Source organism: Pogoniulus pusillus, chromosome 21 (assembly GCF_015220805.1).
Source record: "Pogoniulus pusillus isolate bPogPus1 chromosome 21, bPogPus1.pri, whole genome shotgun sequence".
Classification (NCBI taxonomy): domain Eukaryota; kingdom Metazoa; phylum Chordata; class Aves; order Piciformes; family Lybiidae; genus Pogoniulus; species Pogoniulus pusillus.
In genome coordinates, this window is record NC_087284.1 from 18,354,861 (window position 1) to 18,360,860 (window position 6,000).

Sequence of the window (6,000 nt, forward strand, 5' to 3'; positions counted from 1 at the left end):
CTTGCCATGGAGGTTTGCAGAGATGTTGGCAGGATCTCTTGCAGATGTGCAGAGAGCACGTTGTTGGTGGCACTTCTCACCGCTCACATTCTCACCTAATGCCTTCTCCTGGTAAACTTGAGGCACTTAAGTTTGCAGTTCAAGCCCTAAACATCAGGGCTACGCTGGTCTGAAGCAAGAGGCAGAACAGAAAACGTTGTCCAAGCTGCAAGCAGTGAGGCAGAGCAGAACACAGTAGAGCGGAGAGCACACACCGAGACAGAGCAGTGAGGCAGAAGCTTCTTACTTCTTGGCCTTTTGGCTAAGATCAAGTGTAGTGTGTAGTGTAGATTAGCAAGCAGCACAACTGCTTGCAGCTTAGCTCAGTTTATATCATTTGCTGAGTGCAATGGCTCCTTTGGCCACAGAGATTCACCAAGCAAAATGGCATTTGAAAAGCTGACTATATTAGGTGAAACCAGGACTTGCTTACCCTTATTTGGGCAAGAGACTCACAAGTGCATAAACACCTATGGGTACATGTTTATCACTTTGGGAGGGGACATAATGGCCCAAGCCTTTGTTTTTCTCCTGCCCTTGCTTCCCCCACCAGCAGAAGGGTGGCACAAGCTAGGACGTGTTTTAGACCTATTAGCCTTCCACAACACCGAGAATAGCTGTTGGCTCTGCAGAGAAATTGTGCTTAAAACCAGGAATAGCTTTTGATCAGCCTTGGGAGTAAAAAGAGAGAAGGAAGGAGAGACTATTAGGATAGAGCCAGCAAAACAAAGAAGTTGCTTGCAAAGCTGAATAGGTACAGGGACAAGCCACCAAGTGAGGATGAAAAAGACTTGAGTGTATGTGAGAGAATGAAAAGGGAGGGAAATCCACTGCCAGCAAAAGAAAAGATAGACAAAATATCTATGCATGTTTTTTCAGCAAAGTGCAGCAGAGGTGAAAGTCACATCTATACAGGGTCTAGATATAAATGTATCAAAATCAAATAATCAGGTCTTGCTTTGTGTAGTGCTAGTGAAAAGTCCCAGAATGTTTGGATTTACAGTTTCACCCTCACTGGATCAAGCTAACAAACTTTACACTACAACATCATCACAGCACACAACAGAAGAGCAGGAGGAAAGTTTGAAGGTCATCTACTAGCATGAGTGAGTTAGGAGGACTATATTGTGGAGGGTGTCAAGAATGTGTCTGTGCACATGTTTATGCACCTGCAGGGTTGTTCTGAGACATCCATCCGTCCATCCCAGATGAGAATGTGTCCTTTTTACTGCTGTGATAGTGACTATTCAATTAAGCAATCTCTTTTTGCCAATCTTTGCCCTCTCACGGCACTCTTTACCTCTGTAACCATGTAATTAATACTGTCTATACCCTTAGAGAAAGACTGCCTCAGTAAGACTTGGACTGAGCCTCACGTTGTGGTTTTCCCAGTCCCTGGACATCTGTGGGCTACTGCAGAGAGAAAAATAATACCATGAAAGGAAGCTTGCTCTGATATCTAAACCCCTAAAACCCCCTTGAATCTTACCACCACGAAGACCTGCCATGTGTCTTTATTTCTCATAACTTACACTCTTAGAAAGCTTGCAGAACAAAATCAAACCACAGCATGATTTGAACTGTCATCTCCACTCAGATAATACATTTTCAAATATATCATAAAAAAGGAATTCAAGGGAGAGCATCAAAATCTACAGGTATTTTGGGGATACAAAGGGCAAGAAATTCCACAGGGTTGCAGAGCAGAGATTGTATAACCAGGAGTGACTGAGTCATGCTAACAAAAGAAAATTTGGGCTGTGTGTTAGGAAATATTTTTGTCAGTGATGACTTCAGACCTTTAAAATAATCCCTGGTGAGAAGAAATGCTGGCCTTGGATGTCCAGTTTCCTGAAACAAGGAAAGGGTGAGTTCTTCACTTGGTCAGTGTTCTCTTTGCCCTTTGAAAAGGCCCTTGTCTCCAGGCAAAGGGCATGGTCTGGAAGGGCTCAAAGGGTTCAATGGCCAGGCAGAGATGGGGTAGGAAAAAGAGGTCTCATCCCTGAGCAGCAGTACTGCAAGGATTTGTTGTGGGTTTAGGACAGATTGTCCTACCATAGAGATAAAAATCCTCCAGGGACCAGAAAGTCTTAGGGGGATGGACAAGATATTGTAAACTGTTATTCTATTTCCTTTCCTGTATCTCCCTGTATAACCATACATCACAGCCAATTCTCTCCTGCTCTGGCTCCTGTCTTCTCCAAGTGCATGCAGTGGCTATTATCTCTACTTTGTGGGGGAGATCATTCTAGGATCACTTCCTCTGAGCCCAGGAGCAATGGATCTCAACAAAGAGGAAGGTGGACAAGAATGCCCAAAGTCGACAGAGGGTAGAAACGAGGATAGGTAACCTGGCATGAATACAAAGAAGTTGTTCAAGCAGCTAGGTTAGGAAAGGTAAGGCCCATATAGAATTAACTCTGACTAGGGACATCAAGGGTAACAAGAAAAGCTTTTCTAAGTACATCAGTGACAAAAGGGAGAATGGGGAAAGCATGGGCCCTCTCTGGAAGGAACTGGGTGACCTGGTCACACAGGATATGGAGAAGGCTGAGGTACTGTGCTGGTTTGAGGCTAATTGGAATATTTTAATGAGAACAATTAGATTACAGGCTGTGAAAACAATGGTGATGTCTACTTCACTCATAGGTTTACTGAGATGTATAAAAGCAAAGACACAAACATAGAGTCTGTCTGTTGGTGTCTGTATTTTCTCCCTGGGCTTCTGTTGTTCTGCTTGGATCTGTGTAATCCAACTAATCTTTCTGCTTCTAACCTCCCTTGTACATAAGGCAGATTCTGGGATAAGGTAGAGGGGTGGAAGAAGGTGGAAGGGTAGTGGTGAGTGGAGTCCCTCATGGATCAGTACTGGGAGCAGTGCTGTTGAACATCTGCACCTGGTTGAGGCAACCCCAAGCACAAATATAGTCTGTGTCATGAGTGGATTGAGAGCAGACCTGCAGAGAAAGACTTGAGGGTGCTGGTTGAAGAGGTGCTTGATATGCACCAGTAATGTGAGCTGGCAGTCCAAAGATGCATGGCCAGCAGGTCAAGGGAGGTGATTCTGGCCCTCTACTCTTATGAGACTCCACCTGGAGTACTGTGTGCAGCTCTGAAACCCTTGACACAAGAACATAGATCTGTTGGAAAGGGTCCAGAGAAAGGCCACAGAGAGCTGGAGCACCTCCCCTGTGAGGACAGAATGAAGGAATTGGATCTGTTCAGCCTGTAGAAAAGAATGTTCTGGGGAGACCTTATAGCAGCCTTCCATTACCTGAAAGGGACTTACAGAAAAACTGGAGGACTATTTAGAAGGGCATGTGGTGATAGGACAATGGGCAATAGTTTTAAAGTGGAGCAGGGTAGATTTAGATTAGACATTAGGAAGAAGTTCTTTACACTGAAGGTGCTGAGACAACAGAATGTGTTGCCCAGAGGAATTATGGACACCTCATCTCTGAAAGTGTTTAAGGCCAGGCTGGATGAGGCTTTGAGCAACCTGGCCTAGTGGGAGATATGGCTGCCTGTGGCAGCAGGTTTGGAACTAGATGAAATTTAAGGTCCCTTCCAAGCCAATGGATCCTACGATTCTCAATCTGTATGTCCGTGCCTAAGTGTTTCTTGAGGTACAAACAATTTCACTTCAGAGTTCCTCATGGAGATTTTACTGTGCTTAACCTTGTTCCCAGTAACAATTTCTTAAACTCTTAATTTCTGGGGCAGAATTTTCCTTCTCCCCGCTGATTTTATCCATCCCAAAATGCAGAATAAATATTTAAATGGAAAACAAGTAAAAAACAAAAGCAGTCTTCTGCAAGAAGGACAAGGAAATTTTCATTTGCTGGAAGTTGAATAGATCCTTTCAAACACACTTAACGAGCCTCCCACTAAACCAGAGTTTAGTGTTACACAGGAATAATTCAAACATGTGTGCGTACATATAGATGTATACAATGGTGGTGGACTATGTAAAATCATATCATGGTTCATACCTGCTATACTGACTGCATGTAATCCATTTTTGCTCCAGGATATTAGACAGTGAACATTAGGTAGGAGTTCCTCCACTGCCCCACACTTGTCTTCTTCTGCTTACGTGGGATGTGGACATAGATTTCTAAAGTCATAGAATTGTTCTGCCTGAAAAAGACCTAAAAGACCATCACATCCAACTGTTATCTATCGTTTGGTGGCACCCTCAGCACCACATCTCTGTATCTCTTAAACATCTCTGGGAATAGGGATTCAACCACTTCCCTGGGGTGCATGTTCCAATGTTTGATGACCCTTTTGTCACAAAGCTCTTGGGTCCCTCAGGACTTAGCCAAATTGAGGCTGATTCAGGCTGCTCACTCTTGCCAGCAGTGGTCATCTGTTAACAGGTATGCTTGTCCACTAGTCACATTGATTTGCCAGTGGTGACAAGCTAAACTGAAAAAGAGGAAGCTGTTGACAGCTCTCTTTGTCTGTACCAGCCCCTCTTCATCAGGTTCTTTTAAGTTAGATACAGCAGAAGCAGAGGGAGAAAAAGAATCTCTGAGGGTTCCGGTCAGGTCTACTGCAGCAGAGCAGCTCTGATTTCGATATAGCCTAACCTTTACCTATAAACCATTGCAAATATGAGGTGCACCTTTTGCATCTCTCCTTGCTTTTGAAGCAGCAGCCTCCAGAAAAGATCAAGCAGGCAGCCAAGAGATATAAGTGCTTCAGCCCTCCTCATTTAATCTGCTCTTGCATGTGAGCTGACATGCCAAGCTCACTGAACTCACTCCACATTAAATGCATTCCTAAGCCTTCCAAAGAGCTGTAGCCTACTCACTGTTCTCACATTCTCTGTTTCTTGCTGTCTTTAGGAAAGGGGAATACTGAAATAAAGCTATTCCCCACCTACAGACTAGAAGCCTACTGACATTCAATCATTTTAATAGCCAATTACAGTCAAGAATATTTGTTTTGCTCCTCCTCCCTATCCTCACACAGAGATCTGCCCTGTCACAAATCACACACAGCTCCCAGCTTAGCCATTACTGTCACACAGTAAGCCATCTATAGCCTCTCTTACATGAATATTCACATAACAGAGAAAAAGTGAGCACCATTAGTATGCCCTCAGGTCTGCTCCAGGGCTCGTGAGATAGATCAAATGTAGAACACAATTGTGACTGGAATGAGAGCCAGTTGTCACGTGAACAGCAATGTCAGACTTCACCCTTTGTACACAAAACTGTATCTGTGGCTTTTGCTTTGGTTTTGTTGCAAATGGTTTTAAATAAATCACCAGTTACAATAGCATCTTGTGGTACAACTGGAAGATACTGCTGCTAATAACAGCAAATCACTCACCACAGATCCTGATTACTGTTGCCCCATTTCAGTGAAGTCATTTAAGGAACAAGGTACTATTTTAACATAATAACAGTTTAAGCATCTGGTCCACAGTATTTGAAATGCATATTTAAAGTTGCCAGTCCTAAGAAAATCTCCAGTATTAAAAACACAAATAGTAAAAGCCAAGTTTACATACAAATAAATTGTGTTCTGGCACATGTGAAGAGATGACATAGGTTATGTTAAAACATCTTTTTAAACCCCTTTTGGAGGAAACCAGTTAATGAAGTTTATCAGCACTTACTGATTGCTGCTTTGGTAAGTGGTGCTGGGATGTGTTTGCACTTTATTTTGGATGGTGTCTTCTTCAATAATGTGAAGAACTAATCAAATCCCCCTCCTCCAAGAAACCCCTCAGAGTTCTGCTACCTTTGGAATAGTTCTTTGCTTCCACAAATACCAATCAGCACCAACTACTAGCAAAGAAAATTAACAGAAGAAACTACATTCTGAGGAGTAAAAGGGATATTCAGACTCTTCATTCGTCTCAGCGATTTCCAGTGCTATGTAAATAGCACCAGACATTACCATGAATCATGTAGCAGAAGTTATCAGCTGAGCACTGGACTCCAG